General features: G+C 51.2%; 1 protein-coding gene across 4 annotated transcripts in view; it reads left to right on the plus strand.

Moving 5' to 3' along the window:
- The window catches only part of KCNQ1 (potassium voltage-gated channel subfamily Q member 1), a 395,418-nt gene that overhangs the window by 325,191 nt on the left and 48,785 nt on the right, over positions 1-21,442 (plus strand). The window lies entirely within an intron of this gene.

A 21,442-nucleotide genomic window follows, 5' to 3' on the forward strand; every position in this document is an offset into this window, starting at 1 on the left:
GCAGCCGGGCAGGCGGGGCAGGCACAGCTCAGCCCAGGCTCCTGCTCCTGCTCCACCCGTCCTGGCCCCCAGGACCTACAGCGTCACCCTCTCCCCACCTGGCACCATCTGCCCATGGCCTGGGGCGGCTGTGGGGCCCTGCGACCAACAAACTGGGTCAGGCAGAAAGAGCAAGGGCTGGTGTTCAGGTGCCTGGCCCCGTGGGGCTGTGTGACCACAGTATCCCGGGTCCCACGGGCCTGGCCACCCTCTGTCAGCACAGGCCTGAACAGGGCTGATGCAGGCCTTTGCCAGGCAGATGGCCCAGTGGGAGATGGCGCCCATCTGGCAGGACAGGAAGCAAGACCCGGGAGAGGTCCGTTCAGAGGATTGGCAAAGCTCACAGGCCCAGAAACCTTGGCCTCTCTGCTGCCTGGGGAACACAGTGTTTCCTTGGCTTTCTCTTTGCGCAAGGGCTGGATGACTCCTGGCTGGCACGCCCAGTACAGCAGGACCGGGTACCCTGTGTTGTTGGCATGGCCAGGAGTTTCTAGACATCAAGGAAAGCCATGGTAGAGACAGGGAGTGGCACCCAGTTCCCCCACCTCCACTCCTGTTTCCGTCTCGGCTGCAGCCAGGCAGGCGGGGCATGAACATCCCTGACGTGCAGGAGTCCCGGTGGCCCTTTCTGGACAGCACGGGCTGGGGACAGCCCCTACCTTTTCCCACCACGCCCTGCCCAGCTCTGGTTCCATTCCCTATGCTACTGTCCCAGGCCTTTCTTATGGCTCTGCCCCTGCTCCATGGGACGGACCACCCTGTAAGCCCAGATCTGGAGCCTGGCATCCTGCAGGGGTGATGGTAGGTGGCAGACAGGGTCTCCTGAAGTGCTGCGGCCCCTTCCTGACGTGCACAGCAGCCATCCAGCAGCCTGCTGGGGCCTGGGAACGAGGACGCAGTCCTCAGTCAGCCAAAGTCAGTGTGGGGGCCTGCAGTGGGGCCAGCGCTGGCCTTGAAGGTACAGAATTATGCACCCAATTTCTTCACATCTGAGCAACAGAGGGAAGTGTTTTCCGGAGTCCCTGATCCCTAGGGCAAGATTTAAGAACAAGGCTGGGGCCGCATCCTGGTGCCCTGTCAGGCTCTGAGCCGGGGTCAAGAGGATTCTGGTAGATTCTGCATGCACAGCCCTGGTGGGCCCTGGCTCCCTGCTGTCACATTCGAGTCCCCTGCCTGGGGTCTCTGAGGTGGTGAGTGGCACCCACAGTTGACACTAAATCTCAGCCCCTCTGAGGGGATCTACCTGGAACCTGGCTGCCCATCAAGGAGTTGACAGAGCTGTGCTGACCTGGGTGGGCAGGTGGTATCCTGCCCGGTCCTTGCCCTGCCACTGACTGGTACCCCCCTCAGGGACAGACCCTGGGAAAGGGCCTGGCTGGGCCTGGCGGGCTTGGGGGCACAGGCTGGCTCGAGTTATCTTCGTTATCAGTACAGCATCGGGACCGTAAACACCCCAAGCGCAATCCTGCTGACTTCGGGAAGTAGGGGCAGGAAATCCAGCAGCCACCCCAGCCCTCGGAGGCCCAGCAGGCGTGCAGCAGTGCCAATGCCCGCCGGCCCCGCCAACCCCAGCCAGAGCCCCTGGCCTTCCCCACCGGCACCCTCCCCCACCCTATCCCGCCAGTCTGGCTGCCTGCCGGAAGCGAGTCAAGGCCCCAGCCCCCAACTGCTTTCTCAGCTCAGCTCAGTCCCTCACCCCTGGGTTGTGCAGTGAGTCCCATCCCAGGCCGGCTTGCCTAGCCATGGGATGAGAGGTCTCTGGGATGCACAGCCAGCTGGCACCCGTCTTGGCAGGGGTCATGCTAAGAATCAGGGAGGCCTGGAGTGTCTCCTTGCAGGGAGTTCACCAGTGCAGGTCAGCTGAGCTTGTTCAGGGCTGCCTCAGTTTCCCTGGCAGGGAGCCCTCTTCTTCCTTTGTGTCCACGACCCACACTGGGGAGAGGGGTCTGGGGATCTTCCTTCTCGCCACAGTCCTGCGGCCTCGTCAAAACTCTTGCTTGGCAGTGCTGTCTGCTCCGACACAGAACCCCCCAACTATCTTGCAGGATGTCCCCATTCCTGGGATCCCTGCTACCCCTGTGCCTGGCCAGGTGGCTCAGGCTCTGCCTCACTCCAAGGTGTGGAGAGCAGAAACCCCCCACACCCACAGACCCAGAGGCCTCCTCACAGCGAGTCTGCTTCCTGCGGGCCTCCTTCCCTTGTCAAATGAGAGGGTTTGATTCCTGCTTGTGTCCTTAGGGTCAAAAGTCACAAAAGCTGCCTCATGCCCTTTCTGTTTTCATCTTAGATTACTGTCTTCTTTATTCTGGAGAGGACTCTTATTTACTCAAATGCCTAAATAAACCATCTTTTACAGATGGGGAAACCAAGGTTCAGAGAGGCTGAGCGGTCGCCTGAGGTCACACAGCTAGTTAGGTTGAAGAGCTGGTCCCAAGGAGGACACACACAGGGGTGGGAGATAAGGTAGAGACAACAAGGAGGGGTTTCATAATCACCCACAGTCCGTATGGAGAGGCTGAGGAGGGTTGAGGCCAGGGGCAGGCTGGGGGCACCAGCAGCAGGACCCAGGGCCTTCAGTGTGGGCCAGGGACCAATGCAGGCAGATGAGAGAGATTCGGAGAGGGTTGGCCCTGCCCATTCCCCCTCTGGCCCCACTGGGCTTCCTGGAGTCCCACACAGGGCTGGCAGTCTGTGTGGGGGCTGCATACCCCAGACACTCTGAGGAATAGATGGCAGAGGCCGCTCCAGCCCTCCTCCCCCAGCAAGTATTCTTAACTTGGTCTCCAGGACCTGCCACACTGTTTACGTTGGGCCCTGTTTATTTTGCAAGCTAAGCTCATACTGCTTTTGCTGATATGAGGAGCACAGTGGGCTGGGAGAGTTTCTTTCTTCTCTGTTTTTGCCGGAAATGTTCATGGCTGAGAGCCGGACACAGGGGAGTCCTGGGTTTCCATGTCCCAGTTCAGAAAGCGTTGGGCGGGAAGAGGCCCCCACCACCTGACACTCCTTTCACTGCCTCCGGTCCCAGAAGCCAGGCCTCCAGGATGAGAATGCCCCCCAACCCAGGACTCCCACAACCACACCCTGCCCATGCCTTTACCAAGCTTTGTGCATGACCCCAACCTCTAGGATGCAGGCAGACCCAGCCTTCCAGAATTGGGTATTTGCCCCCAGACACTGCTACCCTTTCCCTCATTCCAGTGTGACTCTTCCATCCACCAGGCCCACAAGCTGGACCCCAAGTCTTTTTTGCCTTGGGCAGTTCTCTGAGCTGCGCCCCCAGAGTCGCCTTGCTGCTGTTTATCCCTGCCCTTCAGCCCAACCCCTGCTGAGTTCAGGCCTTTATCATCTCTTACTTGGATTATTTTTCCAGCCATGTATGTGATCTCCAGGCCTCTCCTCACACCCACCAATCCTTCACATTGTATATTATTTCTTAAACACTGCTGAAATCTCACTTACTAGTATTTAATATATCAGAATTTTTGTGCCAGTATTTATGTGTGAGATACATACATAACATAATTTTCCTTTCTTGTATGGTCTTCATGAGGTTTTGGTATCAAATGTATGTGAGCCCCACCGACTAAGTTAAGAAATGTCCTCTCTTTTCCTATACTGGGATATTTTGTATAAGATTAGAATTTTATTTTCCTCAAATGTTTGGTGGAATTTAAAGGTAAAGACATCTAGGCCTGGTGTTTTCTTTGTGGGAAGATTAATCATTCCTGATTCAATGGCTGTAATAATTATGGACTGTTCAGGTTTTCCATTTCTTCTTGTATCAGTTTTGATAAGTTATATATTCTAGGAATTTATACATTTCATTTTAGTTTCCGTGTTCATTGGCATTTATTATTTTAATGTCCATCCATTAGCATTTAGTCCCATTTTTATTCTCACTATTATTTATTTGTGCCTTCACTATTTTCCCCCTTAGTGGTCAAACCTGACACTATTCACCTGTCTTATTAAATGTTTAGTGGACTTCTGGCTTTGTTGATCCTCTCTATTGTGATTTTGTTTTGTTTCATTCACTTCTCTTTATTTTGTTCCTTCTATTTACTTGGCCTTAATATACTGTTCTTTCTCTAATGTCTCTAAATTAAGAATAGGATAATTCTTAATTTTCAGGCTTTCTAAATTTCTTTTTTTTTTTTTTAATTTTTCTAACCACTGTCAATCTCGTGGCTTTCTAAATTTTTAAGGTATGCATTTAAGGTTATAAATTTTTCCTTTAAATATCATTCAAACTACATCTCCCACATTTTGATATATGGCATTTAATTTTAATCTTCATTCACTTTAGTATTTTTCTAATCTCCGTTATGATCTCTTGTTTATCCTAGGAGTTCTGTAGCAATGTGGTTTTTGTCATTGTTATAATTGTAGCACAGCTTTCTTGTAATGTTGCCCTCTTGTCAGAGAAAGCAATCCATATGATATTAATACTTTAGAATGTTTTGAAATATGGTTTACAGCAAAAATGTCATCAATTTTTGTAAATGTGCCTTCTGTACTTGAAAACAAGGTATATTCTGACATTGTTGGGTGCAGTGTTATGTTCATATCCACTGGAACAAGCTTGTTAATTGGTCTGTTCAAATCTTCTATATTCTCATTGGAATGTTTTTATCTGCTTAATCTATTATTACTGAGAAGGCATAGGGCAAATTTCTGTTTAACTTCCTAAGAAACTTCTAAACTGTTTCCAAAGGATTTGTACCATTTTGCTTTCTCACCAGTAATGTATAAAGGTTCCACTTTCTCCACAGCCTTGCAAATACATGGTCTTTTCTATTTTAGCCCTTTTAGTGAGTATGTAATGGTATCTCATTGTGGTTTTGATTTGCATTTCCCTAATGACTAATGATGTTGAGCCACTTTTCATGTGCTTATTAGCCATTCATAGTCTTCTTTGGTGAAATGTTTATTCAACTCTCTTGCCCATTTTCTAATTAAGTAGTCTGTTCTATTATTGAGTTGCAAGGGTTTTTTATATGTTCTGGATACAAGTCCTTTATCAGATCTATGACTTGCAAATATTTTCTCCCATTCTGTGGCTGTCTTTTCATTTCCTTAATCACATCTTTTAAATCACAAAAGTTTTTAATTTTAATGAAGTCCAATTTGTCTTTTCTTATATGGCTCAGGCTTTTGATGTTTTATCTAAGAACTCTGCCTAATCCAAAGCTGTAAACATTTTCTCCTGTTTTGTTTTGGTTTTTTTTCCTTCTAGAAGTTGTATAGAAGTAGCTCTTACATTTCAGTCTATATTTACTTTGAGGTAATTTTGGGGTATGATATGAGGTAAAGGCTAGATTTTTTTTGTTTCGTTCTTACTTATGGATATTCAATTGCCCCAGAACATTTGTTGAAAATACTCCATTTCCTCATTTGAAATATCATGGCTTCTTTGTCAAAAATCAATTGACCATAAATTTATAGGTTTATTTCTGCATTTTCAATTCTATTCTGTTGGTCTATATGCCTTTCTGTAAATCTATATGCCTTTCTGTAAACCCACACTATACCATCTTGATTATTGTAGGTTTACAGTAAGTTTTAAAATTAAATTATATAAGTTTTCTATTTTTGTTCATCTTTTTACAAATTGTTTCTGTCCATTCTAAGTCCTATGAATTTTCATACAAATTTTAGGTTCAACCTGTCAATTAAAAAAGAAAGCCCTGCTGGGATTTTGATAGGCATCGTGTTGAATCTATAGATCCATTTGGGGAAAATTGACATCTTAACAAAATTGAGTATTATAATCAATGAACATGGTATATCCCTCCATTTATTTGACTTACTTTAATTTCTTTCAGTGATATTTTGCAGTTTGGGGCATATAAATTTTATACTTATTTTGTTGCATTTACTCCTAAATATTTTATTTGTTATGCTAGTGTTAATGAAATTGTTTTCTTAATTTCATTTTGAGTTAATTGTTCATTACTAGTATATAGAAATAACATTAAATTTTTATATCAATCTTGTAAACTATGACTTTTCTGTTCTTGGTTTTAGTCATTTTTGTTGTCACTATTGATTTCTTAAGATTTTCTACATATAAGATCATGTCTTGTGTCAATACAGACAATTTTTACTTCTTTCCAATCAGATGCCTTTAATTTCTTTGTTTTGCCTAATTGCACTGGCTTGAACTTCCAAAAAAATTATTGAATAGGAGAAGTGCTAGAGCAGATCTCGTGGGGAAAATCATTCAGTCAATTTCCATTAGCTCTGAGTTTTCCATAGATACCTTTCATCATTTCCTTCTATTTTTAGTGTGTTGAGAGCTCTTAATATGAATGGATATTGGATTTTATCAAGTGCTCTTTCTGTGTGTAGTGAGATGATCCTGTGGTCTTTATTCCTTATCCTACTGATTTGGTATAATACATTAACTAATTTTCAGGTGTTAAACCAATCTCACATTTCTGGAATAAATCCTACGTGGGCATGATATATAATCCTTTTTATATGATGCTGGATTTGGTTTGCTAATATTTTGTTAAGAATGTTTGTATCTTCAACCTACAAAAGCTGATTGAAAGAAAAAAAAAAGAATGTACTTTATATTCATAAAGGATACTGGTGTGGTTTTCTTTTCTGACTTTGATGTCAGATTTTTAAATCCTTTTCTTTTTAATCCTACAACCATAGGATTTCGCGTTTGTCTTTTGTAAACACTATATTACTTAGTTTTTAAAAAATCATTTAATACATTTACATTTAATATAATTTCTAATAGATTTGGATTGAATTCTAGCAGTGTATTTTGTGCTTTCCATTTGTACTAAATCTTTATTTTTCTCCTCTTTCTTGCCTCTTATTAGATTATTACTTCTCATTCTACTTTTCTCTCTACTGGTTTTGAAGTTATGTATTCTACTACCGTTCTTGTAAAGGTTAACCTAAAACATTTTAAATGAATACATATCAGAAGTAATTGCTATATCTACCCATATCTGTAATAAAATAGGGATCCTAGAACACTAACTTCAATTATTCTCCTCCTGACTTAGTACTTTGCTGTTGTATATTTTAGTTGAACCATGTTTAATTTTTAACTCACTAATTGGTAGTGCTAAATTATACAACCAATGTTTGTTTAAATTTACCCACCTATTTGCCTCTTTGTCATTTGTCATTTCTTTTTTATCTCAGATCTTACATCTGGGATTACCTTTTTATGTGACTGAGGGATTCATTTAAATTTTCTTCAGTGAAAAACTCTCAGATTTTGTCTGCAAATGACCATTTTACTGTCATCTTAAAAAATATTTCCACCAATTATAAAATTATAGGCCTTAGGTTATCAAAATTCTTTTTTTCTTAGCACATTAAAAATGTTATTGAACTATCCTTTGGCTTCCACTGTTACCGTTGAGAATGAAGATGATGAATTGTTGCTCCTTGGAAGACAATCTGTCCTTTTTCTCTGGCTGCCTTTAAGATCTTTCTTTTGACTCTAGTGTTCTGCATTTTCACTAGGTGTGTTAATAGGTTTCTTTTGTTCTGCCTAGGCTACCTTACTCTGTGGTTTGGTGTCTTGCATCAGTTCTAGATTATTCTCAGTTAGTACTTCTTAAGATTTCACTTCAGTCTCATTATCTCCTTCTGAAATTTTTATTGGCCATCTCACTCCCCGTCATGTCTCTTACCTTTTTTTTTTTAAATCACTTTGTCTCTCTGTACTACATTCTGGAATCCATCTTCCAGTTCCCTAGTTGTTTCTTCAACTGTGTTTAATCTGCTGTTAAAACTGTTCAGTGAATTTTAAACTTCAATTATTATTATTTTATTTATAAAAATTATTTTGGGTTCTTATTCATATCTGATAGGGCATTTTAATTGTATCTTCCTCTTTACTTGCATGTTCAAACTTTAAAATTTTCTAGAAGTGTATTAAATGTGTATCTAAATAAGTGTATTAAATAAGTATCTAAAGTATTTCTGAGTTCACATCCCTGTTTGATTTTTTCTTCTGCTGACTCTCATTCACAGTGTTTCATTTCCTTTCTGTTTTTGTTTGTTTGTTTGTTTTTCATTGTAAACTTATATATCTTAAAATTTATCTGTGGGAATTTTTGAAGTCTGGTGTGAAGTTGGGGTCCTCAGGGAAGAATCATGTTTACCCCTTCCATTGCCACATATGTGGGTGTACTGCCAGTCTGGACTTTCAATTGTAGGCTCAAAGTTTTCTAGGCCACCTAGGTAGTGTGAATTCAAGCCTTCAAGCTGAGCATGGACTAGCTTGTGAATATGACTTTCCAGGACAGAACTTGTTCTCCTTCTCTTAGCAGTAAGGCAGTTTTCTTTACAATCTTCTCAGGGAAGAGAAGATTTTTCATTGGCCCTCACAATGAAAGTAGAGCCCTTTGAGGGTCACAGTTTTATGTAAGTCTCTGCTATGAGACTTCCTGGGGCAGGCCTGGGCTTTGACACCTAGCCATCTATTCCTGGTGAAATCAAAGCTCAAGTTCATCACACTCATCAAATGCCTTCAGGACTCCTATTACCTCTGGGGGTTCCACTTTCACTGAGTCTTCAGGCTTTAACCTCCCTTACTTCCTGGTCAGCTCATCCATGCTAGCCACAGATAGAATTTTAAATTTTTTAATAGCTACTTTTTAAAATTTAAAATAAATAGGTAAAATTAATTGCAATAATATATTTTATTTAACCTAATAGATCCAAAATATCATTTCAATATATAATTAATATTTTTAAAACTCTTGAAATTGTTGACATTCTTTTTTTTCATACTGGGTCTTCGAAAGCCACTGCGTATTTTATACATTTCAATTTAGACATTGAGTTTTCAGGAGAGCGACTTGGTCTGTATTTAGATTTCATAAAATTTACCACTGAAAAAGGAGATTCCCATGCCTAAGTCATTTCAAACATACTGAAAGGTTTTCTAATAACTGAATGAAGGATCTGTCTTTAATTTTTAATTTCAATTTATTAAAATGAAATGAAAATTCCATTCCTGGGTCTCAGTCGCCACTTTTTAAGTGCTGTGCCACACAGATTCAGCTATGGGACAGCGCTGCTTTGAATGGGCATGGCCGTGCACACGTGTGGGGAGGTGAGTGTGGCTCCCCCAACATTTACTCAGGCCAACCCCAGGGAAATGCTCAGTGAGTGCCCATAGAATGTGGTGAATGTGGATGGCAGGGACCATACGGGAGAGCACACTCTAGTAGTTTCCATCTCATGGCCCCAGTGCCCCTCTCCACCCCATGCCCCCAACAGAGATGCATCCCTGCAGACCCCTCCTGGGCTCCTTCTCCACAGCATCTTCCCCAAGTTCCCCTGCCTTGAGTCCCCAGAGCTCATGATCCACGCCTCCTGAAGGTCCCTAAGGCATGTCCGCTTGGGATTCTGGTTCGTTTCTGGTTCTCTGCAGCCAGGTCTGTTCCCTGGTGTAGCTTCGCAACTGGAAGGTGCTGCTCAGGAAAGGTGAGAAGTGTCCGTCAGTGCATGCTGGACACACTTCCAGGCTGTCACAGAGGCCAGGGAGCGCCTTGCCACTGAGGGGCTGGTTGCATCAGAAAGTTGGGCAGCCCGGACTGCCCTGGCAGCCCCAGTCCTGCCTCTCCTCGACAGCTCCCCCTCCCCTCTGCTCCCCCTTCACCCCCACCCCAACACTCCTCTCTCTGCTGCTGGGCTGCTCTTGAGTGACAGGGCCGTAAATAGGCAAAGGCGGGGGCTCTGGTTGATCAAAGGGCTCCCTTTAGAAGCCGTCATTAGTTTGCTATTCTGGGAACTGGTTATTTTAAGGTTAGTGTATTTTTTCTTTCCTGAGGAGCCGTCTTAGTGGATGGCGGAGTCCTGAGGGGCTGCCCTTCAGTCAAACCACACAAGCCCTGTTTTGTCTGGGGTTCCAAAGATAAACCTATAATGAAAGCGGCATTTGACGCTGAGCACCACCACCCCGTTCCTGCGCAGGGGTAGGTGTGTCTGCCAGGGAGTCCCTGTGCCCAGCAAGCACCGGGGAGGCTTGCGGGAGGCCCCTGGGCCTGGTTGAGTCTGGCCCAGGGAGCCTGAGGTGGGAGCCCTTTGGGCCTGGCATTCTCACAGCCATCATGGCTTGGCTGGCCAGAAACCGAGGCTCCGTACCCTCCCCCAACCTCAGGCCACCCCCAAAGGCCACATCTAGAACCAGGCTCATCAGGCACCTCTGAACCACAGCCCAGCTCTGCCTACAACCTTCTGTGGAAAAACAGTGGCCCCACCAGTGGCCAGGGGATTGGACACCCCTGAAGTCAAAATGTAAGGAAATGATGATACCCTGTGCTGGCATGGGTACGGAAGAGCAGACACTCTTCTGTCTTACTAGAGGGTGGCAATTACTATAGTAACAACTGGAAGTGACTCTAGCACTGCCTGTGACAACTAGAAACCTGTCGTCACTCCTAGGAAAGAAAAGCACCAAGGTCAGGCTTTGTCATGCAACAAGCTCAAAGCCATCTGTTTGTCCATAGAGGAGCATCATATATACTGAGACACCTCGACACCACAGCCCCAATGCCAACCACGGGTAAGCTTGCCGGCAGTCATTGCTCGGGAGGGATATTGTTGATGCGTCGCTAAGTAAGAAACCAAAGTTGCCAAGGAACGTGATCGCATCTCTGTGGAACCACACCACTCAGGATGCAGCTGGGAAGGGAGGCCAGGGAACAGCTGTACTCTGGGATACTGGGGCTGTTGGCCTTTCCCTTCCCAGGCCCAGCTCCTGGGCACCGGGACCGCCGTAGGCTTGGTTCTGAGATCCGTTCTGAGATCCACCGTGAGTTCTCGCCTTGTCCGAGATTGGGATGTGTTAGGTAGTTGGTGTGCCCATTCCGAGGTGTTTCTTTTCCCCCAGTAAAGTGACTTCACATGGAGATGAGTGTCATGGGAAAAGGAGCCTCAGAAACAAGACCCCACCTTGGTCCTCTGGTCTCCCCTGGGAGGACCACCCCCAGTCCTAACATCCCGTGAGGTCCTCCCCATTCAGAGGCTCCTCTCTGTGCCGCCCACTCTCGGATAGGTTGCCATGAGGTTGCCAAGGGCTGGCAAAGGGCACTTGTCAGCTGCAGATTCCAGCCCTGCCCTGGGACTTGGAGGGGATCACATCCCTTTGACCCCCAGGTTCCTCTGCCATACCATGAGCCCAAATGACCCTCAACCCGCCACAGAGACAGCCCCCACTAACTGTTGCTGGGTGATGGGACTGTGGAGAGCACCAGCTCAGAGGAGAAGCCTGTCTGATGTGGCTCCTGTCCTCCTCTCCTGGGCTTGTCTGAAGTGTCCCCACTCGGTGACACCAGGAGTTGGCACTGCCCCTGGTTCTACTGCAGGGCTCAGGACAGCCCTGGCAGTGATGCCCTAGCCCGGCCCAGCACCTACTGAGACAGCCGGGCCAAGCCCCATCCTGCAGGTGCAGTCTCACTTTGTCACCCTTGGTTACCCATGGGACCCTGAGCCCCATAGGAGAGGTTTATCACTCAGGGTCCTCATCCACATCCAGCATCCAGCTGTGCACACAGGCCCATACACAGACCCCCTTCCCATCCCCACTTCCCATCCCATACAGGGCAAAAGCCTGACCTCCTCTTGCGCCTTTGGAGCCAGTGGCTGGGGTGCAAGTTCTGCCCCCTATACACAATGGCTGTGAGACTCGGCGAGTCACATGGGCTCTCAGCGCCTCAGTCTCCAGGCCCCTAGTGGAGGGGACAATGCCAGCACCACTGTGCTGATCGCTCACGTACAAAGACCCTATGACGTGGGCAGTGTCACAAGCTCCCGGCCCAGGAGGCCTGCTTGGCTGATGGCAGAGCTCAGAGGGTGTGAGCATGAGGATGGCATCAGGGGCCCCTCTGCAAGTTAAAGTTCCGCCTCAACCCTCCCACATGGCCCTGGCCAGGCCTCCTGAATCCAGGCCTTGGTTTCCCCAGCTATCCAGCGGCTTCCTGCTTCTCTTACCCTCAGCAATCCCCCAAGAACTGTTCTTGTCCCTGCACTAGCATCTCTCTCTCGGGGTGTTTCTCTCTTAGCCTGTCTGGGGGACAACTGCCGCCCTCAAGCCTCTCCTGAGTGACTCTATTTATAGGCCTCCAATATTGGCCAGAGAGGAAATTTAAGTCTTTTTAAAAATTAAGCTCAAGTGTGTGTCAACTTCTGTGGGTGCAACTGCTTCGGAGAAGCTGGGATAGGACAGCAGGCGGCAGGGGCGTGTCAGGTGCTCGAGGCGGACGGTGGCCGGAGCCCGCGGTGGCCGAGCCCTCACTGGGCACTGTGTGCGGATCTATAAACAACAGCATCAATTGCGGGAGTCCGGCTGGACTGGCCGCCTGCAGGGGCCAGGGCGTGAGGGTGGTGCAGAGCCTTGTCTGTGCGGCAAACCCTGCCCGGCTGCCCTGGCCAACCTCAGAAAAACATGTATTTTGGTCAAAATGGGCCCCTTTTTAAACTTGTCACCCCGTGGGTCAGGGCACAGCCTGCCCCCGGCTTGTTCTGCATATTAAGTAGTGGCTTGGTCACCACCAAAAATAGATGTCCCGACCCGAGCCTCCCCTCCCTCCCGGGGAGGGGACCTGGCTGTGCCGGCTGGGCTGGGAAACCGCGGGCGGTGAAGGCAGGACGGGGCGAACGGGCGGCACAGGCCCAGCACGTCCTGGGCCCTCCCTGTCAGGTGTGGACCCTGAGGTTGTGCAGGGCCTTGGCGGCAACTGCGAGTGGGGGTTGGGGGGTCTGGGTCTCCCGGGCTCGGTGGCGCTGGCGGCAGGTGGATGCCCAGGTCCTCGCCGCGCCGCCCCGGCAGGGGGACCGGCTTCCTGCCCCGGCTCCGAGCCCGCAGGTGGGGGCTTCCGCCTCACTTTGGACGGCGGCGTCCACAAAATGGCTGACGCTGCCGTTTAAAACTGGGACGCGGCGCACGGCAGTCCCTGCACGGAGCCGGTGTTTACTTTGCCGCGCGAACAGCCTTTCGTTGCCCGGGTTCCGAGTGCTCCAGAGGCAGATGGAAATTTTTGTGGATTAAACACGGGGCCGAGGCGCGCTGGGCTGTTTGGGTTGGCAACCTGAGTCCTCCCCACCCCGTTCCGCGTCCGCTGCTTCCCGCCCTGGTCCGGCGCTTCCATTCATGCCTTCCCGGGTCCCTCCTCCACCCCTGCAGGCCCGGCGTCCCCTCCCGCACTCCCGCGGCCTCCGGGGGTGGCCCTGCAGGCCCAGAGCAGCGTAGGCCTGAACCCCTCTCCAAGTTTGGAAGACGCTGCAGGAACAGGAAGGGGTTGCTCCTCTGAGGGCCCTTCTCAAAGCTGGAGCCCCTCTGACCACCAGATCTTTGTCTGTGAAACAGCAGCCAGTGTGTGGACCAGACAGTAGTGGATGGGGTGTGCCCACAAGTCCAGCACCCAGAAAACCCCCAGCACAGGGTCCCTTTCACAGTGGCCTCTGCTCTCAGGAAGGTAGAAAGTGCCAGGTGGATACGCGGGGCGGGGCCGTGACCTCCCTGTGCAGACCTCCCTCGGCACAGGAGAAACTCTCTTAAGAGGTTGCAGGGTGTGCAGGCTCCCAAGAAAGGTCTGTGCGGGTGAGGGAGCGCATCCTATGGATATCTGGAGGAAGAGCGTTCTGGGCGGAGGGCACAGCGGTTGTGGGGTGCGGGCTGAGGCGGTGCCTGGAACACCTTGGCAACAGCAGGAGGCACTGACCAGAGCCACGGACAAGGGGGAGCTTGGGGGCACAGACCACCCTGTGAGGCCTCAATTAGAGGAGATGGGGGCTTGGGGCCCCCGGAGGGCTGAGATCCAGCTCATGGCTTTAGCAGCGTTATTCTTGCACATTCAGGATTAGCTGAGGAAGGCAAGCCTGACCGCGGGGCCAGCACGCAGGCCCTCGCCCCCTCCCTACCCCTGGTCCCCCACATAGGTGTTGTAGTGCACAGGGCCCCCTCTCTTCCCCGCCCCAGGGAGTCACAGGTCAGGCACATAAGAGCCATCTGTGTGGGCGGCAAGGTGGCTGCCTATCTGCTGCCCGCACAGGGACACTTGTCCAGCAGGGTGAACACCACGTCAGGGCACTAGCACCCGCCCCCAGGGCAGGAGCTGCTGAGGAGATGCTGATGCCTGGGTGACCCATGCTACTTGGCCACCCATCCTCACTGGGCTGCAAATGGATTCAGCCTCATGGGCATCAGGCAGGGCCCGCCTGGGTGTACCCAACAAACGCACGAGGTCTTGTTCTAAGGCTCTGTGATGTCCCCTCTTACTGAGAGGGACCATATCTAATAACGGGTGGAAATTGCACTAGCTGGGTCATGTGAGGGCTCTGAGCTTTCTCCAGAACCCAGGAATATCCTCAAAACTGAGGCTGGGCACGGTGGCTCAAACCTATAATCCCAGCTCTTTAGGAGGCCAAGAGTTCACGACCACCCTGGGCAACATAGCGAGACCCCGTCTCTATGAAAATAAAAATAAAAAATGATCCAAGCATGATGGTGTGTGCCTATAGTCCCGGCTACTCAGCAGGTTGAGTTAGGATGATTGCTTGAGCCCAGGAGTTTGAGGCTACAGTGAGCCATGATCGCACCACTACACTCCAGCCTGGGCAACAGAGTAAGATCCTGTCTCTAAAAGTAAAAGTAAAAAGTATTTTTTTAATGAGGCCCTTCTGGAGGGATGCAGGGACCAGAAGTCATAGGAGCAGAAAGGAAAAAAGCAAAGGAATCCTTCGGAAGCACTGTGTGCATTTATTCATTCACCTTGTGCCACTGCCCGGGGCTGCGTGAGTAGGATGGGCTGGCCCCCTGCTCCTTATAATGCACAGCCCCATGGCTGGGCAGGGGGCTGCACATAATGACCCGTAATTACATATCTGTCTGTGTGAAGGAGAAAGTACTGGGTTTTCCCAGTCAGTGGAGTCAGGAGGCCAGAGCCAACCAGGAGTGAGTGAGGAGGAGGGTGACACAGGGTGGAAGGGTGTCCAGTATGTGCAGCCTTGCAAAGGTCCTGGGGCATGAGGGCACATCCTCCTGAGGCCATGAGAGCCGGTGAGGCAGAGCTGGTGAGTGAGGGATGGCCCAACCAGGCCAAGGATCCAGGGATGGCTCTGGCTTCATGGGAGGAGGGTTACATGGAGGTGAGGGTGCAGTTCCAGGAGCGATGAAGGGCTGCTGTGGGATGAGGGATGGCATCAGCACCTTGGACTAGGGTGGAGACCTTGGAGAGCCAGTCCCCAGTCTGCCAGCACCGCTGATGAGAACAAGCAGACTGAGGGAAGAGAGTTTAGAGAAGGACCCAGGCTTCTGCTGTGAGCCCCCAGGTGGGGATGCTTTGTTTGGAGGGGTGCGGAGGTAGGAGGGTCAGGAGAGTCCGGAGCTTGGTAGGCAACCAAAACCCCAGTGCTTAGAGGTCAGGTGGAAAAGAAAAGAGGAAGAAGATGGGGGTGTGAGAGAGATGGGAGGCAGCGAGGAAAACCTCAGGGAGGCCGTGGTCAGGGGCTGCACAGGGGAGGAGCGGGCTCATGGGACTCAGCCCCGAGCCCAGCCAGGCCCCCAAAGACACTGGACCTTAAAGACACAAAGACATGACGCATGTGTGTTCACAGGTTAGTGGGGAGGAGACGCCGCATGGAGGGGCGTCAGGGAGTACATCACCTTCCCAGGTGAGGGTGTCCTGGAGGAGGCACAAGGTCTGCTGGGCTGGACTGGACCCAGCAAGAGAACCTGAGCCTGGAGGGACCCCTGGCCCCCATCTCCCACTTTCAGCTTCAGCTCTGAAGCCACTACCCAGAACCACATACCTGTTCTTCCCAAGTTTGCTCTCCCTGGTGGAGGGAAAGATGGGAGGTCCACGGATTACCTTGTCTCTTGAAAGCAAGATGCTACCAGTGGGGACCAATGTACAGAGACCAGGCCCAGCCTGCAGCGGGTATAGCTCATCACACCCCCAAAAGCTGCGCAGGGAGGAAGGCAGGCAGACAGCACAATCAAGACCCTAGTTGTTTGACGACTCAGTCCTCTGCCTGTGGTTGGCAGGGGTCCAAGGGGTCTTCCCATGTGACTCGCCACCTCCTCCCATGTCCCACTCAACTCCACCCCACAGCAGCCAAGAAGCCAAGGCATCACTTGACCTTCTGCTGCCTCAGTCCCTGCATCTCGCCACCCCCACCCCCGACCTCTCAGGTGCTGTAAGGATGAGGTAGGAGTGGCAGCTATGAACTGGAGGCCTTCACCTCAGGCTGCAGCTCAGAGTAGTACCCGCTGCTGCCAGACCTGCAGTTGGGGTGCTACGCCAATGTCTAGGGAGGCCACAGACCAGGCCCCAGGGTCTCAGGTGACCTGTCTCGTGTATCCCACTTCATTTCTCTCTTTCCCTAAAGTTGAAGCTCTGGAGCAAAACCAACCTGAGTTGTGAGCCTAGGGGGTCCTCCTCCTCCACCTCGTCACAGAGCAATTGCTAAAGAAATAGTCATGCTTGGGACCAGGGTGGGCCCTACTGAGCTTCCCCCAACCCAACCTGGCTTGAGCAGGCCCCTGATCTAACCCACCCTACCCCACACCCACTGGCCAGCATCCCTAGAAATCAGAAGCCTGCCCCTAATTCTGCCGGCTTCTGGCTTTCCGTTGCCATGGTGACACCCAGCCCCCAGCCACAGATCCCGCCAAATCTTCCCTGCCGTTTTGCAAGAAACAATATTTTTCTGCTCCACAAACTTGGCGGGGCCCTGCCTTTCCCCGGGTCCATGAGGAACCCCACGGGTTCCTTGCCCTGGAGTCTCTCCAGCTCTCATCCCCTGAGCGCCTCCACAAGCAGGGCTCCCACAGGGTGGGGGCTGGGGGAGCAGGGGGTAAGTGTGGCCAACCCCATGCAAAGGGCTTGGAAATGGAGGCCCCTCGCCAGGGAAGACCGGCCTTCGGCCCCTGCCCCGCTCACACAGGGACACCCTTTGTGTTTTTCCACATCTGAGAGCCACTGACATTTCTTAGATGACATTTTCTTGAGCGCACTGTGCCTGGTGCACCTAAGTACTTATACTGCAGCAGCCTAGAACCGACACCTGTGAAACCATTGGCTTATGGCACAATGCACTTCCTCCCGGCGTGCATGAAAACATAAACGTAAATATCAAAATACACAGTGACTATTCGGACACCACCTGAAATCATTCCATGTCCCGCCAGAAGCCAGCACAGCCCCTGGCCCCCTGCCAGGTGACGCTGCCCCATGGCAGCCACAGTGCTGATGAAGCTTTGTTTGAGATCACCGCCTGGCTAAGGCCAAGGCGGCCACGTCAGTTCTCACGGCTCCTCCCAAACTGAGGAGCATGGAGGACCCCAGGCATTGATGGCGGGGTGGCAGGAAGCACCCATCCCTTTCCTCTCCCGCATCTTCTCAGCACCGTTGCGCCTTTAGCCTTTATACCCCGAGGCCAGGCGAGGCCTCCCACTGCCAACCCAGGCCTCTCATGGGGCCTAAGTAGTCCTCATTTCCTCACTCTCACAAACACCCTCTCCATGGGGAAGGAAAATGTGCCCCAAAGGGGCCTGTGTCCAGGTTCCTGCCCGCTCAGCCCCTCATGGCTGTGTCTCCCTGCCGCAGAGCTGGGCCCAAAAATAATGAGCCCACTGAGGTGCAGGCGGTGGACAGGCCCAGGAAGACCTCGTGGGTTTCCCAGGAAGACCGAGACTGGGAGCCATTCTTCCCAGCTACAGCGGCTCCCGGCCTGTCCTCGTCCCCACACAAGCCCCCACTGCTGCGCCGTCCCTCCCGCACCACCTGACAGATGTGACGGTGACAAAACGATGGGGCAGGGAAATGTTCGCCATTCGGTGCCAATAAAGGCGGCCTTTATCCCGACCGTAAATGGTTTCTGTGTGGAGTGAGACTGTGCCTGTCCCGGGCCTAACCCCCCAAGGGCCAAAGAAGCGAAATTAGATCCGTGGGGAGAGATTTTACAACGTATGGGCTGGTGGCAAGTGGTGGCAAACCGTCCCCACGGGGCCACAATGGGGCATTGTTCACGGCCTCACCTGGGCTGTCTCCAGCACCCCAGGATTTACGAGGACTCAGCCCAGAGCCTCGATGCCGGCCGCTCCAGGCAGACTCGGGGGGGTGCGGGGGAGGCCCTGTGAAGAGGAGGACAGTGCTGGGGGCTGGGCCACAGAGAGGCCAGGCAGCGCTGGCCCCAGCCCCCAGCTCCCCAGCGACAGCCAGCCAGGAACAGGCCCCAACATGCCTGCAGACCAAGCGGGTCACATCGCAAATGAGCCCTCATGCTCTGTGTCCCCCACTGGGCAGCCAGAGCTGTGCCCAGCAGGGCCAGGAGGCTGAAGACAACCTTCCCTTGGGCTTTCGGTGATGCCAGCTCCGGCTGCTGTGTCATCAAGGTCGGGCTCGGCTGGCCTCTTCCTCGCAAACCTTCCGAAGCCCCCCAGGCTCCCGTGGCTGTACCAGCCCTGCACCTCCTGGCCACCTGCCCCTGCCTACCCACCACCCTCACTCAGGAGCTTCAGGGCCCTTTCCCCACGAGCATCTGACCGCCTTCTTGTATGTCTTGAAGGTTCTTTGCCTTCTCTGTGCAGCAGGGCTCTTCACAGTGTGGCCTGGCCCCTCCTCCTCCCCCGGGCCCTGTACTTCCTCCATTCTGCCCCTTCTTGTGCGGGGCCTTTTTACAGCCCCCAGCCTGTGCCTGTACTCCCTCCCCCAGGAGCCTGCCTCACCCTGACCACATGGCCTTCGGCACCCAGTTCAAGTGTCCCATCCTGTGAGGCCCTCAGGCACGGGGGACACCTCTTCCCTTTGGGCACCTGCCCTATGTACTGCGCCAGCCTCCAGGTTGGCCCCGGCAGCCCAGGCTGCTCAGGGTTATGGCCAACCCAGGGCACTGTGGTGGGCAGATGCAGCCCCTTTTCAGGCCATATTCAGTCCTCTCACCCCCACAGGGGACCTAATTGCACAGCCATCCACAGCGGCCATGGGACAATACTGAGTCTTGAGTTAGGGATATCTCTCCTCAACCCTGACAGCAGCCTCTTTTCCTACCCTCAGTGCCCCCACCTGTGGCCCAGACCAATGCAGTTCTGCATGGTGCAAACCCACATGGCAGCCCAGAGCCTGGGAATGGCTGTCTGAGAGGAAGGGGCTGGACCGTCCACACCCTGGGTTCCCTAACACCCTTACCTTTCTGGTCACCTCCTTTCGGCTTGGCATCAGGAGGCCTTGAAGAAGACTCCTCAGCCCCACCTACAGACCCAGCTAGTTGCCAACCACCTGGGGTTGTGCCCAGTCCCCAGAACTCACCCGCCCATGGTCATCTGAGCTGTTCCCACAAAAGCCTTCCTTGGGATCCTCAGCCGTCTGTGGGGCCTCCTCACTGGGGTCACCTTAAAAATAGCTGTAGAGGGGTTTGCGGCAGCAGCAGCAGACGTTTTTAAACTAATTCATTGGTAATGGCAAAATTATGCCGAGTTCCCTGAAAAAAAAAATACCTACTCTATTTCCTCATTAACATAATTGCAAACAGAACGAATTTTCTTGATTTCGTGTAAACAACAGCTTGAAATAGTTTATAATCCTTGCAGGTATCAAATTAAGTTCTTACTTATGGTCTGGAAATTAATTACCCTTGCAGCGAGACAAATGTGAAAACTGTGTATTTTTGACAAGAAAATGAAGCAGCTATTGGGGAAAATGTAACTTAATCGTAGCAGAGAAAATTGTTTATAAATTGGTTGTGTTGTTTGAACTCTCGCCTCTGTGGCTCAGGGCTGGGTTGATCTATGCATGTACATTTGCCTAATTTGGGACAGGGGAAGGGGCTGGAGGAGCAGGAACAGGAAAGGGGGAAGGAGAGGAAGAAGAGGAAGGAGAGAAGAGGGTACCCAAGTGAAGGAGCCCACGAGGAAGGGGACATTAGACAAGAATGCAGGTGGTCAGGTGGCACTTACCCAACAGGTGAAATCTAAACAGGCACCTGCAAAGGAGGACAAAGCAGCTCCCTTGGGTAACTAGGTAGAGGACACCAGCTGGCGGGGGGCAGAGCAAAGGGCCTGGGGCAGGCACGTCCCTGGAACAGAAAGGGAGCCAGTGTGTCTGCATTGAAGTGAGTGAGACAGCAGCGCAGGAGAGAACTCTCAGAGGCAGGCAGGGGCCGGACCACAGGGGCAGTGGTGCTCAGATTCCACGTGACTGTCCATCCATGGTGGGCCAGGAGGTCACTGTTGTGGTGACAACCAGCACTCTTTGAAATGGACTGAAGTGGAATGTGATGTTTAACTTCTGTAGCTGTACATTCAAGTGTGTGTGTAAGAGTGTGTGTGTGTGTGTGTGTGTGGTGTGGTGTGTAGCATGCTTGCATGCCTGGACACAGTATGTGTTTGCATGTGTGGTGTGGTGTGTTTGTATGTGAGGGCAGTGTGTGTGTTTTGTTGTATGTGGTGTGTTTTCTACGTGTGAGTGTGGTGTGTGTTGTGTCTGCGTGTATCATGTTTGTGTCATGTTTGTGTGTGTGAGTGTGGTGTGTATATGTTGTATCCAAGACAGCCAAAGGGAAGTTCCAAGGGGCTCATGCACTGCTGTCCAGGGAGCAGCATCTGTGCTGTCTGCAGGTGGTCACCATTCTCCATCCTGTTACAGCAAATACCTTCCTCTGCATTTTTCCCTTGCGTTTTATTTGCCAGGAGTAGAATTTCTGGGTCAGAATTGGGAACATTTAGAGGAGCTTCTCAGTAGAGTTGTACAGAGTGGAAATGAGTTGGCAGTTTACATGGGGGGTTCCAGTCACAGCACAGAGGGGTGTGTGTTTCTGTGCCTGCCCTCCTGAGCTCCAAAGTTCCCACACCTGCCATCAGTCCTCATATCTATCTGGGTGACCCCATTACGAAGATGCAGAACTGAGGTCCGGAGAGGTCTGGGTAGCTGCCTAAGGATGGGGTAGAAGCATAGCACCAGCTCAGCCACCCTTAGGTCTCCAGGCTCCCAGCCAAGGTCTCTGATAAGGCTGCTGGGACCTGGGGGCTGTGAGCAGATACAGACATCCACAGTTCCCAGGGATCTGACCCTGCGCTATCTCCAGAGCCCACAGCCCCACCCAAAAGGCCCGGAGGTCGAAGATCTGGGATCCTTTCCCACCACCTTCAAGAAGGGAATAAAGCCACTTCCTGCTCCATCCCAGTGACGTGAGAGTGTGGGAGGGACAGAGGCCTCCTCAGCAGGGTAACCCTGCAAAGAGGGGGCCAGCAGCAGTTCCTGCTTCTTACCAGGCAGAGGCTGTAGAGGTTTCCAGAGCCTCAGTGCAGGAAGCTGAGCCCAGACCCCTGGGCTGTCCTTGGCACCACTCCCAGCCCCCACCAAGTTTGTAGCCTCTTTCTTCCCCACCCCACGTGCCCCACTTCAGCCCAAAC

This window comes from Chlorocebus sabaeus, chromosome 1, assembly GCF_047675955.1.
Source record: "Chlorocebus sabaeus isolate Y175 chromosome 1, mChlSab1.0.hap1, whole genome shotgun sequence".
NCBI lineage: Eukaryota > Metazoa > Chordata > Mammalia > Primates > Cercopithecidae > Chlorocebus > Chlorocebus sabaeus.